This window comes from Oncorhynchus masou, unplaced genomic scaffold (assembly GCF_036934945.1).
Source record: "Oncorhynchus masou masou isolate Uvic2021 unplaced genomic scaffold, UVic_Omas_1.1 unplaced_scaffold_1603, whole genome shotgun sequence".
Lineage (NCBI taxonomy): Eukaryota > Metazoa > Chordata > Actinopteri > Salmoniformes > Salmonidae > Oncorhynchus > Oncorhynchus masou.
The window spans coordinates 112,393-130,959 of record NW_027006117.1 but is presented as its reverse complement, the minus strand read 5'-3'; positions in this window follow the sequence as shown (position 1 = coordinate 130,959).

The window sequence follows — 18,567 nt, the reverse complement described above, 5'->3', positions numbered from 1 at the left end:
ATGAAGATGACTTTGAAACATTGTTGCAGGGGTAAACATCCTGTTTATAATTTCTCTGACTAAATTGTTGTTACATTTATCTAATATATCGTCGCCATTAACTTCTACATGATCACCAATGAAAAGCTTGATCGATCCTTCAGTAAATTGACAGAAACATCTACACTGAAGCGGTTTATCCCGCCCACCACTCAGAATTTGTGGATCAGTCAGCTTGCAGTTACTTTGTGGCTCTCGAACACCGCAATCTGAGCTGCTCCCCCTGAGTGCTAGTGCGCATGTGATGTTGGTCTGTATAAACCGGATGCAAACGGAAAACCCGGATATGGACCGTCCATGAGTCGGCGTATGCGAACGTGGGTATTTTACCTAAAACGGCGGTCGGCCATCTTGCACTCAGTCTCCATTTAATATCATACCTCAGTGGTCCACAGTGGAAAGAGAAACCATGATGTCACGGACATAGGCCGCCAATTCTGATCAATCCTGTACATTACATTGGACATAATAATCGAACGTGAAGCTGGTTGCCGCCAACATGTCGAAAGAATGTTTTCAAACCCAGTTCGCCTTTGTTATGGAGAGTGTATTGAATACTGCAGTCACCGAGACAACGAAACTTTTTGAAAAAACTATTGAGGAACTGCGAGCCGAAATATCTAGAATAAAAGAAGAGAACGAGGACCTCAAATCGAGGCTTCGATCCCTCGAAAATGTGAAGAAATCGACGGGTGAAAGTGAACGCCAAACCGCAGTGCCTGGACCGAGTCAAAGAACGTCACGTATCGGCAAACGTGACATCGGCGTTCAATGCGGTGAGTAGAAAACGGGTGTATTCATTCAGCCACACAATTTTATCATGGTTTTACAAGAAACGAGTTTCTATTTGACAAATTCAGGTAGTTCCCGCCCCGTTTGTTTCCGAAACATTTTGCAACAGAATCGGTGGAATGAGTACGCTCCTGGACTAGTTAGCAAAGCTAACTTCAAATTAACAAACATCTTAATAGCCTAGATATTTAGCTGAGCATGAAGGCTCAACGCTGAGAATATTTCCTAAAACTGCTTAATGTATACGTTTAATTTGTATACACCTTTTTTGGAACGTAACCAGTAAACTCTACATCAGGCTGATAGCTTCCCTGGAGAACTCAGCATGTCAGGTGTATGTTACAAGCGGTAATTCAGCCAAGTCAGTGTATGGAGAAGTTGGAGGCGAAACTAGCCAGACACTTCAGATGATGTGGGCTGCTTGGCCTGGATAGTGGCGAGAAGCAACGGGTGGTACAAGGGGCGACTCCAAGTCGATAATCACGTAATAATAAGGAATTCACCCTCGACCACAGATGGGTGGAACCCGACATTCGTCCTACTGATCACTGCTGTGTTGTTCGATGTACATGTAGCCAGGTCAAAAATCCCGACCTACAGTTCACAAGGGGCGGCAGGTAGCGGTTAAGATAGCGGTTAAGAGCGTTGGCAATACAGTTCCACGGGGCGACTAAGAACCGAAAATGTCGCTGATTCAAATCCCAGACCCTGCAAAGTGTCACAAATCTACCGTTTTTATGTTCTTCTGCACTTGACCAAGGCGCGGTTGATGTCGATTTAAGCCTGCAGCGCTGATTCAGAGGGGTTGGGTTAAATGCGGAAGACACATTTCAGTTGCGCAACAGACTCCCTTTGCTTCCCTTTCGTTTCCCCAGTGCTCTCACATAGGGACATGGAGTTTGCGAGAAAGCCCTGTGGCTTCAGGCTAGTCGTTGTGGGGGGACGCGGTGTCCAAGTAGGCTAAACATAGCTGTGTGTGGAAAACATTGAATCACATGTCAGACGTTTAACTTGTTTAGTTCTGTCCGTTTGGAACTCCACTCACTGCTTGCAGCTGTATAGTCCGTTTTGGTGTTGTTGGTCTCGGCTAACATTATAATAAAAAATAGACCAGAGTCTGTCATTTCCAATGGGAGGAAATGCATCAGTGGGCAGAACAAGCAAGGAGGAGTGCAGAGCCTTGCACCAGCTAGTGAGATCCTATAGAGTCCCACAGTGGAGGTGTCAATGATGGACTGGCCATCTGGAGCACCAGGAGTTTTCCCAGTGGGTCCGCTTGACAGTTGGAGCCGATGCAACGTAGAATATAAATAACCCCAGCCCCTGCTTAAATAAAAGTAACAAAGTGCTGTGTGTCTGACTGGCCCAGGGGAGTGGGCTGCCAGCCCACTGGCACTGCGGTTGGGTATTACATCTGTCATCTTCTCTCTCCCAGCCAATTACTTTTGCTCCAGTCCATTCTAACTTTACCTGGGCCCTGCCTCTTTCCCATCTCTGGTGGTGGTGACATTTGAATACATAGTGGAGTAGGATGGACAAACAGAAAAAACCTAAAGGTGCTGAAAAGCCGGAGAGAGAAGTGGTTGAAGTCCCTTTAGGCTGATAAAGCCAAATATTAAAAAATAACAAATTATTAATTTGGCACCTTTACCAGTCAATCATCTCAGCCTAGTTAGCCTGAAGGCACTGGCAGCAGAGAGGAGAGCGAGCGCAGCCCATTGAGCCCAGTTCAACTGTTAGTCAAGGTTTTGCAGCTGAAGCGGTAAGACCGAAGACAATAGGGATAAGAAAAACATGAGTCTGGGTCAAGAGGGGACAGAGGCTCTCTGATCACTCTATTATCAAAGACTACCATCGATAACGTCATTACCACCATCCAACACACAACGCAGGCCACCATAGCAAGTGAAATCCAGGAAGCTGGTGTGTTTTCAGCCCAGTTTGACACTACGTAGGACATTCCAACACAAGATCAATGCTCTGTCATAGTCAGATATGTAACGAACACCCTCCATGGGAGGCTTGTGGCTGTGGTGAAATGTGAGGCATCCACTGGACAATACTTTGTCCAGGCACTGAGTGAAGTACAGGAAAACATGAAGCTTGGCATCAACAAGTGCCTTGGCAAATCCACTGATGGAGCCTCCAGTAAGGTCAGTATAAAGGCTTCTCTGGAGCAATAAGAATTTGTCGGGCAGACAATGGAACAACTTTTTGGTAAAAAAAAATGCACAAGATAAATCAAAATTAATCTGCTTATAACTTCTGAAATGTGATAGGCCCGTGTTTTCATGAGCTGAAATAAAAGATCCCAGAAATGTTCCAATACACACAGTGAGTTCTTCTCAAATGTTGTGCATAAACTGGTTTACATCCCTGTTCGGGACCATTTCTCATTTGCCAAGACAATCCATCCACCTGAGAGGTGTGGCATATCAAGAAAATGATTATACAGCATGATCATTACACAGGTGCACCTTGTGCTGGGGACAATAAAAGGCCACTCTAAAATGTGCAGTTTTGTCACAAAGCCACAGGTGTCTCAGGTTTTGAGGGAGTGTGCAATTGGCATGCTGACTGCAGGAATGTCCTCCAGAGCTGTTGCCAGAGAATTTAATGTCCATTTCTCGACCATAAGCCGCCTCCAACGTTGTTTTAGAAAATTTGGCAGTATGTCCAACTGAAGACCAAGTGTAACCATGCCAGCCCAGGACCTCCACATCCGGCTTATTCACCTGTGGGATTGTCTGGGACCAGCTACACGGACAGCTGAGAAATACTCCTCCGTTTCATGTCTGTAATAAAGCCCTTTGTGGGGGAAAACTAATTCTGATTTGCTGGGCCTGGTTCCCAAGTGGTGGGCCCACCACCCTACCAGGCCCACTACCCTACCAGGCCCACCACCCTACCAGGCCCACCACCCTACCAGGCCCACCACCCTACCAGGCCCACCATGGCTGCAACCCTGTCAAGTCCTGTGAAATCCATAGATAAGGGCCAAATGAATTTATTTCAACTGACTGATTTCCTTATAAACTGTAACTCGCCTAAATCGTTGAAATTGTTGCGTGTTGTGTTTTATATTTTTGTTCAGTGTTTATAAATATTCATATACAAAATTGCTTTAACTTAAATTAGTCCTTGACCATGTGACCTAGTCACCTCAAACCAACTTTGGATTGTTCAGAGGGTAGGGGCAAACAAAAAATAAATATATATATTTTATCTTCATTTCGTTGTCACTTTTTTTGGACTTCTAGTTCCAATGGCTCCTTGAACACCCATAGATGAATAAGAATTTGTCTCAAGTCAAAACATCCTTTAAGTTTCTCATTCTCATCAATATATATTTCTAAACTACTGGACAGGTGTGCATGCCACTTTCACGTAGCAGCGGCAGCCATAGTAGCAGTAGTATTGATTGTAGTAGCAGTAGATACATTAGGCTTATGATTATGGGCTTAGATCTTTAGCTAACAGTTGTAGGATTTTTTTTCAAAGGTCTACAGACTACAATATATCACAGAAGAAAACTGGGGTTTGAGAGGTGTGGTCTATAGGTACGGTGTGTTGCAACACATGATGTCATGTCAGGCGTATGTACTAACCACTCTCTCTCCCCTGATCTGGTATTTCCAGTCCTGACAGCGCAGGCTCTGCCTCGGGCTGGGGAGCAGCACCGGCGGGAGGAGGACCAGGGGACGGAGCTGCACCAGGGGGCCTACGACGAGGAGGGCAACCCACAGACTGCCTTAGTGCTGATCAAACAGGAGGTGGACTGGGTAAGACAGTCCCCACCTAGCCCGAGTCTCCGATCGGTTTGGGTCAGTGCTATCAAGGATCGTTGGGACGTCCCTGTCCTAAACCCCTACCTAACCATTTTACATTTCAACTTCAATGGGGTAGGGAAGTCCTAAAGATCCCGGATAGCACGGACCGATCTGTTTTCTGTCTTCCCAATTCATCCACCTTTCTGCTCAACCTATTGTTGTTGACCCCAGAGAAAAGGAAACACCTGTACACTGCACTGGCTGGAATCTTCTTATTTTAATTTAAACTTACGTACATGGGCCTAACAGCCTTTGTCAGAGTTTATGTTGACACTAATATAGCCTGTTGTTGGCATTGTCCCCCCCAGGAGGCAGACTATTCTGATGACTACTCCCTGGGTACATACTGCTGAAGAAGGAGGGGAGATCTCCCGACTCTGGTCCGCAGACAACCTCTCAGAGAGTTACCAGGCAGAGGTAGGAACTAGGAGACCTGCTTCTGAATCACACATCTTATTACAATGTATTAAACACTATTGGGATGAGAACCAGGCTCTAATAATATCTATAATAATCTCTCCACTGTTGTTCTGTCTTTTTTCTTTCTGTTTCTCCCTTACAACTTTCCCCTCTACTTTTCTCCATCCTGTCAATCTCCCTCCCTCTGTAGCCCTGGTCCCACCTGGAGCCGTCAGGGCCCTGGTCAACCGTTGCACCCAGGAAAGGCCTCCCACCACCCAGCCTACCTCAGCAGAGGCCCCCCTCCAGGGAGAACCAGACACCCAGGAGCCCCCCCAGGCTCTCAGCCCATCCCAGCCCAGACCCAGAGAAGTTACCAGTGCAGGCCAGGCCCCTGGAGCAGAACAGCAGTCACTGGTAATACCAGCAGCAGAGTCTCCATCAACATTACACCAGACAGCATCTCCTCAATCAGCAGCCACTATCCAGTCTACATCACCTGTCCTGTCTACTGTAATGGCCCAGTCCACGGTAACTACTCTGTCAAAAGAAACTGTCCAAACGACCACGGTGGTCCAGTCGACTGTAGCGGTGAAGTCGACAGCAGCATCGTCAGAGCGCCCGCCACCTGTCATCTCCGGGTTACCCAGAACCCCTCTTCAGAATACACAGCCCAGCCCCGTACCCCCTCGTCCATCCCCATCTCCTCGACCAGCACAGTCCCACACAGATGTTCTACCTGTAGCTCATCCAATAGCAGTGCCCTCAACACAACCAGCTAGGCCTACAGCTGTACCTGATGGACAAATGGCCACACCACCTACACAGACACAACCGCCTACAGTTTTGGAGAAGTTGAGTGTTGCCACGGCAACTCCGCCAACGCCTGTCCAGTCCGCTCCATCTCCTACTGAGTTGACAGAACCTGCCGGCCCTCCTGAGAAGCAGGTGTTGTTGGTCACTGAGCATGTGCAACACTCCTCCACCGTGCCCGGCCCAAAGTCACCTTCTGTCCCAGAGACATCTTATGAAACCCCTCTACAGCTGTCAGCCCCTGCTGGATCCACACCCTCTGGCTGCTGTCAGATGTCTAAGACACAGTTTTTAGCTCAGTTGTCAGTAGTACCCGAGTATGTGCTCCACGAGGCTGGAGAAAGACAAGGAGGAGGAAAAAGAGGGGCAGGAAGATGAGGGGGAGAGGCTTTCACCCCTCCCTGCCACATCTACGGAAGCTGTGATGACAAGGTCTGTCGCTACGGAGACGACCCCCGCCAGCGAGAATAAGGAGGAGATTGTTGTCCAGGCAGACGGCAAGCAAAAGTCAAGTCGCGTGAAGCGCTCCTCTCCGGTCTCCGCCTCCGCTTAAGGCCCCGCCCCCAGGACAGCATGCCTTCTCCAGTGGTTGCTAAGAAACCCAGAGGAGAGAGAACCACCCCTCTAGACCATGACTACTCTAAGGTGATGGAGAACGGAGAAGAAAATTCCAGGGAATCTCACGTTGACCAGGATGTAGTAGAGGACACAGCCAACGGTGAGACGGCTGACGACAAGTCTAGTGGACAAGGAAGTAGTAACCACATCATCAGTGAGGAAGAGGAGGAGCTAACACTGATGTGACCTCTCTGACCAGACAGTCACCTATCGTTGGAGGTGTGTCCAAATCCAAGAAGAGAAGCATGACCTGGGTGCAGGCTCAGAGACTATTGGCGTTAGCCCAGGCTAAGAGGAGTAGGTCAAAGGTCACCAAGGCCTCACAGAGAGGTCTGAGGTCAGAGCTAAGAGGCTTGGTCACACAGACACAGTTTCTGCCTTCCAACCCACAGCGCCGCCGGTCATACAGACCCAGCCCACAAGCTGCCTCCAGCCCACGCCGCACCAGCCCTCGCCAGGTTACAGGGGACAACACAAACCCTCCTCCTGCCACCGCTCCTAACCCACAGCCTCACTCCTTCAAGGTTACTTCCACCACCCCTCGTCGCGGAAGACCTCGTTCTGCGGCCGTGGCGACTTTAAATTTGAAACGGTCTCCCTCCACCCCTCAACCTATCCCCTTCATTGTCACCGTCAGCCCTCGCTCTAACTTCAAAAAGTCCCCCCAGTGCCCACGGACTTTCCAGCAGGCGCGCCGATACCGCCAATCACAACCGATGTGGTCACCACCGGGACCGTTACAGCTCCAACAGTCTCCCCAGGCTCCACGGAAACGTCTCGCCAAGAACCAGTGTGCAGACTGCGGTCGTGTCCTGAGCAGCGCCGCTGCTTTAGAGAGTCACGCCTCCCTCCACTCGGGAAGCGCCCGTTCGCCTGCTCTGCCTGCGGCAAGGACTTCCCCGACCTCAAGGGCCTCAACCGCCACGCCCGCGTCCACGGTGATCAGCGGGGCCACCAGTGTCCGCAGTGCAGCAAGACCTTTGTCTACCGCTTCGGCCTGACTAAGCACGAGCAGGTGGTCCACAGTGGGGTGCGTCCGTTCGTCTGCCCGATCTGTGACAAACGCTTAATTACACAACGTGACCTGGAGGCTCATATCCGCGTTCACACTGGAGAGAAACCATTTGCCTGCTCCCTCTGTGTGAAGCGGTTCAAGAGGCGGGTGGAGCTGAATGTTCACCTGATGTGGCATAACGGGGAGAAGAGACACTGGTGCTCGTACTGTGGGAAGGGATTTCTGGATTACAATAATCTGAAGAACCACAAACTGGTCCACACCGGAGAGAAACCCTATACCTGCTCCGAGTGTGGCAAGCGCTTCAAACAGACTGGCCACCTGAAGAAACACCTGAAGACTGTACACAAAGACCGATAGATGGCGGGGGGAAAAATATTCAATGACACCCTATTCCCTATATAGTGCACCTCTTTGGACCAGAAACAGTGTCAGGCCTTTGTAAAGTAATGCACGAGATAGGGTGTCATAGGAGCTATTGAGGGGGAATAGTTATCTCCGTTTGCTGTGAATTCAAAACCCAGCCGTGTTAGTGTTTAATGAGGCAGGGATCCCAATCTATTCTGACAGTGATTGGGAAGGACTTGTTATTTTATGTATTGATTAATTAAAAGTATCAAAGCTTTTGTTTTATAAACATTTGATGCCGCTTTTGTTGTTTAGAAGAATCATGCTACGAGAGAATGACGTAGTTAAGTGTAAAAAATGTTTTTACAAATTGTTTTATTTTAGTTGAAACTGAGTTGGTTATTTGTATTTAAAACATGAATTCTGGTTATATGCTATAATTTGTTATCATTAGAAAAGTTTGAAGCCTTAACAAGTTTAAATGTAGGTGTACTGTGTTCACATCATGGTGTTAATGTTCTGCGGTTTTGAACTACAATGAACAAAAATAAATGCAACATGTAAAATGTTGGTCCCATGTTTCATGAGCTGAAAAAAATAGTATTTCTCTCAAATTAAACACACATTTGTTTCCATCCATGTTAGCGAGCATTTCTCCTTTGCCAAGATAATCCATCCACCTGACAGGTGTGGCATAATTATTACACAAATGCACCTTGTGCTGGGGATAATATGTCCACTTAAAATGTGCAGTTTTGTCAAACAGTATCCCATGGTGGGGTTATGTTATGGGCAGGCATAAGCTAATTGCATTCTATCAATGGCTATTTCAATGCACAGAAAGACCATGACGAGATCCTGAGTCCCATTTTTTTTTTTTTTGTGACGAACACATGCATGCGTCTTCCCAGTTGTGAAATCCAAAGATTAGGGCCCAATGAATTCAATAAAACTATTACTTTAGTGTTTTATATAAAAATCTGGGCTGGCCTTAACCCTCCAGGTCGTAATTGCAAGTGGGAAACTGACAAAATATTGTTCCCGGAGTTGATGATTTACTGACCTTTCACCCAAAACATAAAAAAATTACAATAAATTTGACCATATTGTCAATGGTAAGCAAGCTTTTTATTGGTCTGACATCAAAAGCACTTGAACACAATCATGGCAGACTTACACCATCCCATAAGCACATGAATGCCCTATATTCAAATGTTTGTTAGGTTGACATGGTCATTATGACAGACAATTCATAGTCTATCATTTAAGGCATACATTCTTATTTAACACAGATTTCCAACAGTTAATATTTTCAATGTCCTTATTAAAAAGCAATTGATCAACCCAACAATTGTTCTCAATGTCAAATTAAACAGTTTTCTCGACCACCACTCTGCTCAGGAGATCCGGCCTGTGTTTGTGCTGGTGTGACTTCAGATGGTTCAGTTGTTTGAAGCGGAGTCCACATACAGCGCAGCAGTACGGTCTCTCCCGGTGTGGGTGCGCTTGTGGACTTTCAAAATGTCAGCCCTTGTGAAGCTCTTGTCGCACATGGTGCAGCGGTGGGGTTTCTCCTGTGTGTGAATGCGTCGGTGCAGCTTGAGGTTCCAGAGCCGACTGAACTTGTTCCCGCAGAGAGAGCAGCAGTAGGGCTTGTCTGCCGTCTGGCTGCATGTGTGCCTCTTCAGGTCAGAGAAGGAGGTGAAGCCCTTGCCACACTGGCTGCAGAGGTGGCGTCCTCGGCTTGGACCTTGATGTTGCAGGCCTGGGTGAAGGTCTTACCGCACTGAGTGCGGGAGTATGGAGTCCCTGGCCCTGAATTCGACCATCTCCCAGTTTTGTGTTTCTGCTTGTGGGCCTTGAGGGAACCAGAATCTGGGAAGGTCATTGAACATTGATTGCAGGCATGATGCCTCCCCCCTCCTCCTGTTACCTGCTCTTGTGAACGATCTCTGAGGTTTAAAGAGTGTCCAAAGTCGTCAGCAGCATCATACCGGCTCTCTGTGTTGTTGTGGGCTGAGCTTCCAGAGTGGATGGCGGTTAGCCCCCTGTGGCCGGCTCTACTACCTGACTCTGGGACACCGTGTTCAGGGTACAAGACACTGGAGTCCTGCAGGTACCCCTCCTCGTTTATCAATAGGCAGTTCAGGTTTCCCACCTCTGGGTGGGGGGATGGCATTGGCGACCCCACCTGCTCCCTCTGGCTCCGATGGGGGCCAGGTGTGTGGGAGCGATGGTGATGGTCTCCCCCTCAGATCCCCCAGGTTCACCTGGTAGTGACCTGCAGCTCCGTAGCTCAGCGCTCCCAGACGAGACGGAGAACCAGGAAGCCTATCCAGCCCTTCCATGTCTAGAAGATGGTCGCCACTACCACTACTGCCGTAACCAGACTTCTCAAAGCCGACCCCCAGTTCCTCCATGCTGTAGCGGGGGCGGTAGAGAGGGTCGGTGGGGTCCACTGAGTCTCCCTCGAGACCCGATGGTTCAGCATCCTGGTCTAGACCAGACCCCCAGTCATCCTGGCACTGCTGCAGCTCCTGCTCGCTGAAACTCTTACTGGGCCCCGAGACGTTTGAACCGTCGGCCCCTGAAGAACACAGGAGACATTAGGTATTAGAAGCATTAGCATTAGAGGCATTGGCAATAGTAGAAACTGTGGTAGAATAACTAATGCTAAATTTGAACTGAGTTTCAAGTTGATTTATTATAATACCAATGACAACATATTAGAAGCTACTCCTTTTCATTCTCATCATAAAGATGGCTGTTGTGTTTGTTGTAAACAACTCACCGTCCAGGCAGACGCCCCATCTCTCCTGTAGTTCAGTGTTGTGGAGAGGCTCCTCTTTCAGCAGGCTGTCCAGCTTCTGATCTCCGACGTCTGCGGGCTGCAAAAGGAAATTAAGAAGTTGATTCTAACTAAACGATGGATAAACTGGCAGTGAATGAATAAACCTGGCATGATGGTCCCCTATTCCTCCTGAAAGACAAGTTCTAATCTGTTCTGCACAGTACATTTTTATCTGAAGGTTCTATAACACTGGTGTTTCGTCAGTCCCCTACTTACCTCAGAGGTTCTCCTTGGGCTGATGGCATCGGCCTCCTCCAGGTCATGCGAGGCTGTTTCCTCGGCCACGCCCCCACAGCTGCTCCACTCCTCCCCTAGTACCTTCTCCTGCTTCAGGCCACGCCCCTCTCCACACCTGGCCACAGGTAAACAAAGAGTAACATTTATCTCAACTAAAAGGAAAGCTGAATTGTGAATAATGGAGTCTCCTCGCATCAGTGCAGAGGAGGAAATAAAGCATCTTACCAACAACTCAACTGTCTGGTCAGTGATCACCAAAGTATGGAAGGTACACATTACAGCAGCCAAACTTCAGAGTGATTCCTCCATATATACAGTGCATTGGAAAGTATTCAGACCCCTTGACCTTTCACACAATTTGTTATACTACAGCCTTATTTCAAAATGGATCGAATTGTTTTTTATACCCCTCATCAATCTACACACAATACCTCACAATGACAAAACAAAACAAGGTTTTCAGAAAAGTTTGCAAATGTATTAAAAATAAACTGATATCACATTTACATAAGTATTCAGACCCTTTACTCTGTACTTTGTTGAAGCAGCGATCACAGCCTCCAGTCTTCTTGGGTATGACACTACAAGCTTGGTACACCTGGATTTGGGGAGTTTCCCCCATTCTTCTCTGCAGATCCTCTCAAGCTCTGTCAGGTGTGAAGGGGAGAGTTGCTGCACAGATATTTTCAGGTCTCTCCAGAGATGTTCGATCGGGTTCAAGTCCGAGCTCTGGCTGGGCCACTCAGAGACTTGTCCCGAAACAACTGCAATGTCTTGGCTGTGTGCTTAGGGTTGTTGTCCTGTTGGAAGGTGAACCTTCGCCCCCAGTCTGAGGTACTGAGCGCTCTGGAGCAGGTTTTCATCAAGGATCTCTCTGTACTTTGCTCCATTCATCTTTCCCCTCAAACCTGGCTAGTCTCCCAGACACTGCTGCTGAAAAACATCTCCACAGCATGATCCTGCCACCACCATGGTTCACCGTAGGGATGGTGCCAAGTTTCCTCCAAACGTGACACTTGGCATCCGGGCCAAAGAGTTCAATCTTGGTTTCATCAGACCAAAGAATCTTGTTTTTTTAGGTGACTTTTGGCAAATGCCAAGTGGGCTGTCATGTGCCTTTTACTGAGGAGTGGCTTCCGTCTGGCCACTCTACGATAAAGGCCTGATTGGTGGAGTGCTGCAGAGATGGGAGAACCTTCCAGAAGGACAACCATCTCCACAGAGGAACTGTCAGAGTGACCATTGGGTTCTTGGTCACTTCCCTGACCAAGACCCTTCTCCCATGATTGCTCAGTTTGGCCAGGCGGCCAGCTCTAGGAAGAGTCTTGGTGCTTCCAAACTTCTTCCATTTAAGATGGAGGCCACTGTGTTCTTGGGGACCTTCAATGCTGCAGAAATGTTTTGGTACTCTTCCCCCAGATCTGTGCCTCGACACAATCCTGTCTCTGAGCTCTATGAACAATTCTTTGAACCTCAGGGCTAGTTTTTGCTATGACATGCACTGTCAACTGTGAAACCTTATATAGACAGGTGTGTGTCTTTCCAAATCATGTCCAATCAATTGAATTTACCACAGGTGGACTCCAATCAAGTTGTAGAAACATCTCAAGGATGATCAATGGAAACAGGATGCACCTGAGCTCAATTTCAAACCTCAGAATACTTATGTAAATAAGGTATTCCTGTATTCCATTTCTAGAAACTTGTTTTTGTCATTATGGGATATTGTGTGTAGATTGTTGAGGAAAAAATGTATTTAATAAATTAGGCTGTAACATAGCAAAATGTGGAAAAAGTCAAGGGGTCTGAATACTTTCCGAATGCACTGTACAGTTGTGGCCAAAAGTTTTGAGAACGACACAAATATTAATTTCCACAAAGTTTGCTGCTTCAGTGTCTTTAGATAAAAAAAATTCAGATGTTACTATGGAATACTCAAGTATAACTACACGCATTTCATAAGTGTCAAAGGCTTTTATTGACAATTACATGAAGTTTATGCAAAGAGTCAATATTTGCAGTGTTGACCCTTCTTTTTCAAGACCTCCGCAATCCAACCTGGCATGCTGTCAATTAACTTCTGGGCCACATCCTGACTGATGACAGCCCATTCTTGCATAATCAATGCTTGGAGTTTGTCAGAATTTGTGGGTTTTGTTTGTCCACCCGCCTCTTGAGGATTGACCACAAGTTCTCAATGGGATTAAGGTCTGGGGAGTTTCCTGGCCATGGACCCAAAATATTGATGTTAAGTTATCACATTTTTCCCCCTTCCACAGTCGTCGTGTCCCCCCCCGGAAAAAAATAAAAAATAAAAAACAATTCATTCCATTCCCCACCCCCAAGAACCCCCAGAACACCAACAACCAAGAGAATGAACTACAGAGAAAAAAGGAAAAGACAGAAGAAAACAGCAAACAAATAAAACAAAATAATACAATTAAAAATGACAACAAGGACACCTAAAATCATAACAGCAATGACTACTTTATATGTTTGTGTGCATGTCTGGCACTATAACATGAATGTATGTGATCTTGTATGTGTTTATTTGAATGAGAGTGTTTGTATATGCATGTGTACAAACACCTGCACGGCATCAGCCTCAGGCAAACCGGCATTAGTTGTAAAAACACTGCCACTTAGTGGCCTTATGGCAAGGTGCTCCATCATGCTGGGAAAGGCATTGTTCGTCACCAAACTGTTCCTGGATGGTTGGGAGAAGTTGCTCTCGGAGGATGTGTTGGTACCATTCTTTATTCATGGCTGTGTTCTTAGACACAATTGTGAGTGAGCCCACTCCCTTGGCTGAGAAGCAACCCCACACATGAATGGTCTCAGGATGCTTTACTGTTGGCATGACACAGGACTGATGGTAAGCTCACCTTGTCTTCTCCAGACAAGCTTTATTCCGGATGCCCCAAACAATCGGAAAGGGGATTCATCAGAGAAAATGACTTTACCCCAGTCCTCAGCAGTCCAATTCCTGTACCTTTTCCAGAATATCAGTCTGTCCCTGATGTTTTTCCTGGAGAGAAGTGGCTTCTTTGCTGCCCTTCGTGACACCAGGCCATCCTCCAAAAGTCTTCAGCTCACTGTGCGTGCCGATGCACTTACACCTGCCTGCTGCCATTCCTGAGCAAGCTCTGTACTGGTGGTGCCCCAATCACGCAGCTGAATCAACTTTAGGAGAGGGTCCTGGCGCTTGCTGGACTTTCATCGGAGCCCTGAAGCCTTCTTCACAACAATTGAACCGCTCTCCTTGAAGTTCTTGATGATCCGATAAATGGTTGATTCAGCTTCCAGTCTGTTATTCGAACTCAATCAGCATGACTGAGTGATCTCCAGCCTTGTCCTCGTCAACACTCACACCTGTGTTAACGAGAGAATCACTGACATGATGTCAGCTGGTCCTTTTGTGGCAGGGCTGAAATGCAGTGGAAATGTTTTTGGGGGATTCAGTTAATTTTAAGGCAAATAGGGACTTTGCAATTCATCTGATCACTCTTCATAACATTCTGGAGTATATGCAAATTGCCATCATACAAACTGAGGCAGCAGACTTTGTGAAAATTTACATTTGTGTCATTCTCAAAACTTTTGGCCACGACTGTATGTACAGTGCCTTGCGAAAGTATTTGGCCCGTTAAAAGCGCAGAGAGCATCATGAAGAACAAGGAACACACCAGGCAGGTCCGAGATACTGTTGTGAAGAAGTTTAAAGCCAGATTTGGATACAAAAATATTTCCCAAGCTTTAAACATCCCAAGGAGCACTGTGCAAGCGATAATATTGAAATGGAAGGAGTATCAGACCACTGCAAATCTACCAAGACCTGGCCGTCCCTCTAAACTTTCAGCTCACACAAGGTGAAGACTGATCAGAGATGCAGCCAAGAGGCCCATGATCACTCTGGATGAACTGCAGATATCTAATGCTGAGGTGGGAGACTCTGTCCATAGGACAACAATCAGTCGATATTGCACAAATCTGGCTTTATGGAAGAGTGGCAAGAAGAAAGCCATTTCTTAAAGATATCCATAAAAAGTGTTGTTTAAAGTTTGCCACAAGCCACCTGGTAGACACACCAAACATGTGGAAGAAGGTGCTCTGGTCAGATGAAACCAAAATTGAACTTTTTGGCAACAATGCAAAACGTTATGTTTGGCGTAAAAGCAGCAACACAGCTCATCACCGTGAACACACCATACCCACTTTTTCTTCAGCAGGGACAGGGAAGATGGTTAAAATTGATGGGAAGATGGATGGAGCCAAATACAGGACCATTCTGGAAGAAAACCTGATGGAGTCTGCAAAAGACCTGAGACTGGGACGGAGATTTGTCTTCCAACAAGACAATGATCCAAAACATAAAGCAAAATCTACAATGGAATGGTTCAAAAATAAACATATCCAGGTGTTAGACTGGCCAAGTCAAAGTCCAGACCTGAATCCAATTGAGAATCTGTGGAAAGAACTGAAAACTGCTGTTCACAAATGCTCTCCATCCAACCTCACTGAGGTCGAGCTGTTTTGCAAGGAGGAATGGGAAAAAATTTCAGTCTCTCGATGTGCTAAACTGATAGAGACATACCCCAAGCGACTTACAGCTGTAATCACAGCAAAGGTGGCGCTACAAAGTATTAACTTAAGGGGGCTGAATAATTTTGCACGCCCAATTTTTCAGTTTTTGATTTGTTAAAAAGTTTGAAATATCCAATAAATGTTGTTCCACTTCATGATTGTGTCCCACTTGTTGTTGATTCGTCACAAAACAAATACAGTTTTATATCTTTATGTTTGAAGCCTGAAATGTGGAAAAAGGTCTTTATTTGTACTATTTTCTACATTGTAGAATAATAGTGAATACATCAAAACTATGAAATAACACATATGGAATCATGTAGTAACCAAAAAAGTGGCCACCCTTTGACAGATTTGCAGACTCTTTCTCTCAGCTTCTGAGGTAGTCAACTGGAGTGCATTTGAATTAACATGTGTGCCTTGTTAAAAATTCAATTGTGGAATTTCTTTCCTTCTTAATGCCTTTGAGGCAATCAGTTGCGTTGTGACAAGGTAGGGGTATACAGAAGATAGCCTTATTTACTTTAAGACATGAAGATCAGTCAACCCGGAGAATTTCAAGAACTTTGAAAGTTTCTTCAAGTGCAGTTGCAAAAACCATCAAGTACTATGATGGAACTGGCTCTCATGAGGACCGCCACAGGAAAGGAAGACCCAGAGTTACCTCTTCTGCAGAGGATGAGATCATTAGTGTTACCAGCCTCAGAAATTGCTGCTCAAATAAATACTTCACAGAGTTCAAGTAACAGACACATCTCAACATCAACTGTTCAGAGGAGACTGCGTGAATCAGGCCTTCATGGTCAAATTGCTGCAAAGAAACCACTACTAAAAGGACACCAATAAGAAGACTTGCTTGGGCCAAGAAACACGAGCAATGGACATTAGACCGGTGGAAATCTGTCCTTTGGTCTGATGAGTCCAAGTTTGAGAGTTTTGGTTCCAACTGCCATGTCTTTGTGAGATGCAGAGTAGGTGAACGGATGATCTCTGCATTTGTAGTTCCCACCATGAAGCATGGAGGAGGAGGTGTGATGGTGCTTTACTGGTACACTGTTTGTGATTTATTTAGAATTCAAGGCACTCTTAACCAGCATGGCTACCACAGTATTCTGCACCGATACGCCATCCCATCTGTTTTGTGCTTAGTGGGACTTGTTTGTTTTTCAACAGGACAAACACCCAACACACCTCCAGGCTGTGTAAGTGTAACAATTTTGCTTCCGTCCCTCTCCTCACCCCTACCTGGGCTCAAACCAGACACCCTCTGCACACATCAATAAGTCACCCACAAAGCACCGTTACCCATCGCTCCACAAAAGCTGCGGCCTTGCAGAGCAAGGGGAACAACTACTTCAAGGTCTCCGAGCGAGTGATGTCACTGATTGAAACGCTATTAACGCACACCCCGCTAACTAGCTAGCCATTTCACACCGGTTACATAAGGGCTATTTGACTTAGAATGAGAGTGATTGAGTACTGCAACAGATGACCTGGCCTCCACAATCAAATCAAAGTTGATTTGTCACGTGCACCGAATACAACAGTTGTAGTAGATCTTACAGTGAAATGCTTAATTACAGGCTCTAAACAAAAGTGCAAAAAGGTGTTAGCTGAACAATAGGTAAGTAAAGAAATAAAACAATAGTAAAAAAAGACAGGCTATATACAGTAGCGAGGCTACATATAGACACCGGTTAGTCAGGCTGATCACCCGACCTCAACCCAATTGAAATGGTTTTGGATGAGTTGGACCACAGAGTGAAGGAAAAGCAGCCAACAAGTGCTCAGCATGTGGGAACTCCTTCAAGACTGTTGGAAAAGCATTCCAGGTGAAGCTTGTTGAGATAATGCCAAGAGTGTGCAAAGCTGCCATCAAGGCAAAGGCTGGCTACTTTGAAGAATCTAAAATCTAAAATATTTAGATTTATTTAACACTTTTTTGCTTACTACATGATTCCATATGTGTTATAGACAATAGTAAATATAACAAAAAACCCTTGAATGAGTAGGTGGGTCCAAACTTTTTACTGGTACTGTGTGTGTGTCATATATATATATATATATATATTGCTCCAAAAAATAAAGGGAACACTAAAATATCACATCCTAGATCTGAATGAATGAAATATTCTTATTAAATACTTTTTTCTTTACATAGTTGAATGTGCTGACAACAAAATCACACAAAAATTATCAATGGAAATCAAATTTATCAACCCATGGAGGTCAGGATTTGGAGTCACACTCAAAATTAAAGTGGAAAACCACACTACAGGCTGATCCAACTTTGATGTAATGTCCTTAAAACAAGTCAAAATGAGGCTCAGTAGTGTGTGTGGCCTCCACGTGCCTGTATGACCTCCCTACAACGCCTGGGAATGCTCCTGATGAGGTGGCGGATGGTCTCCTGAGGGATCTCCTCCCAGACCTGGACTTGGGCTGTAAGCCCAACCCCCACCTGTGGATGTCGGGCCCTCATACCACCCTCATGGAGTCTGTTTCTGACTGTTTGAGCAGACACATGCACATTTGTGGCCTGCTGGAGGTCATTTTGCAGGGCTCTGGCAGTGCTCCTCCTTGCACAAAGGCGGAGGTAGCGGTCCTGCTGCTGGGTTGTTGCCCTCCTACGGCCTCCTCCACGTCTCCTGATGTACTGGCCTGTCTCCTGGTAGCGCCCAAATGCTCTGGACACTACGCTGACAGACACAGCAAACCTTCTTGCCACATCTCGCATTCATGTGCCATCTTGGATGAACTGCACTACCTGAGCCACTTGTGTGGGTTATAGACTCCGTCTCATGCTACCACTAGAATGAAAGCACCGCCAGCATTCAAAAGTGACCAAAATATCAGCCAGGAAGCATAGGAACTGATAAGTGGTCTGTTGTCCCCACCTGCAGAACCACTCCTTTATTGGGGGTGTCTTGCTAAATGCCTATAATTTCCACTTATTTTCTATTCCATTTGCACAACAGACTGTGACATTTATTGTCAATCAGTGTTGCTTCCTAAGTGGACAGTTTGATTTCACAGAAGTG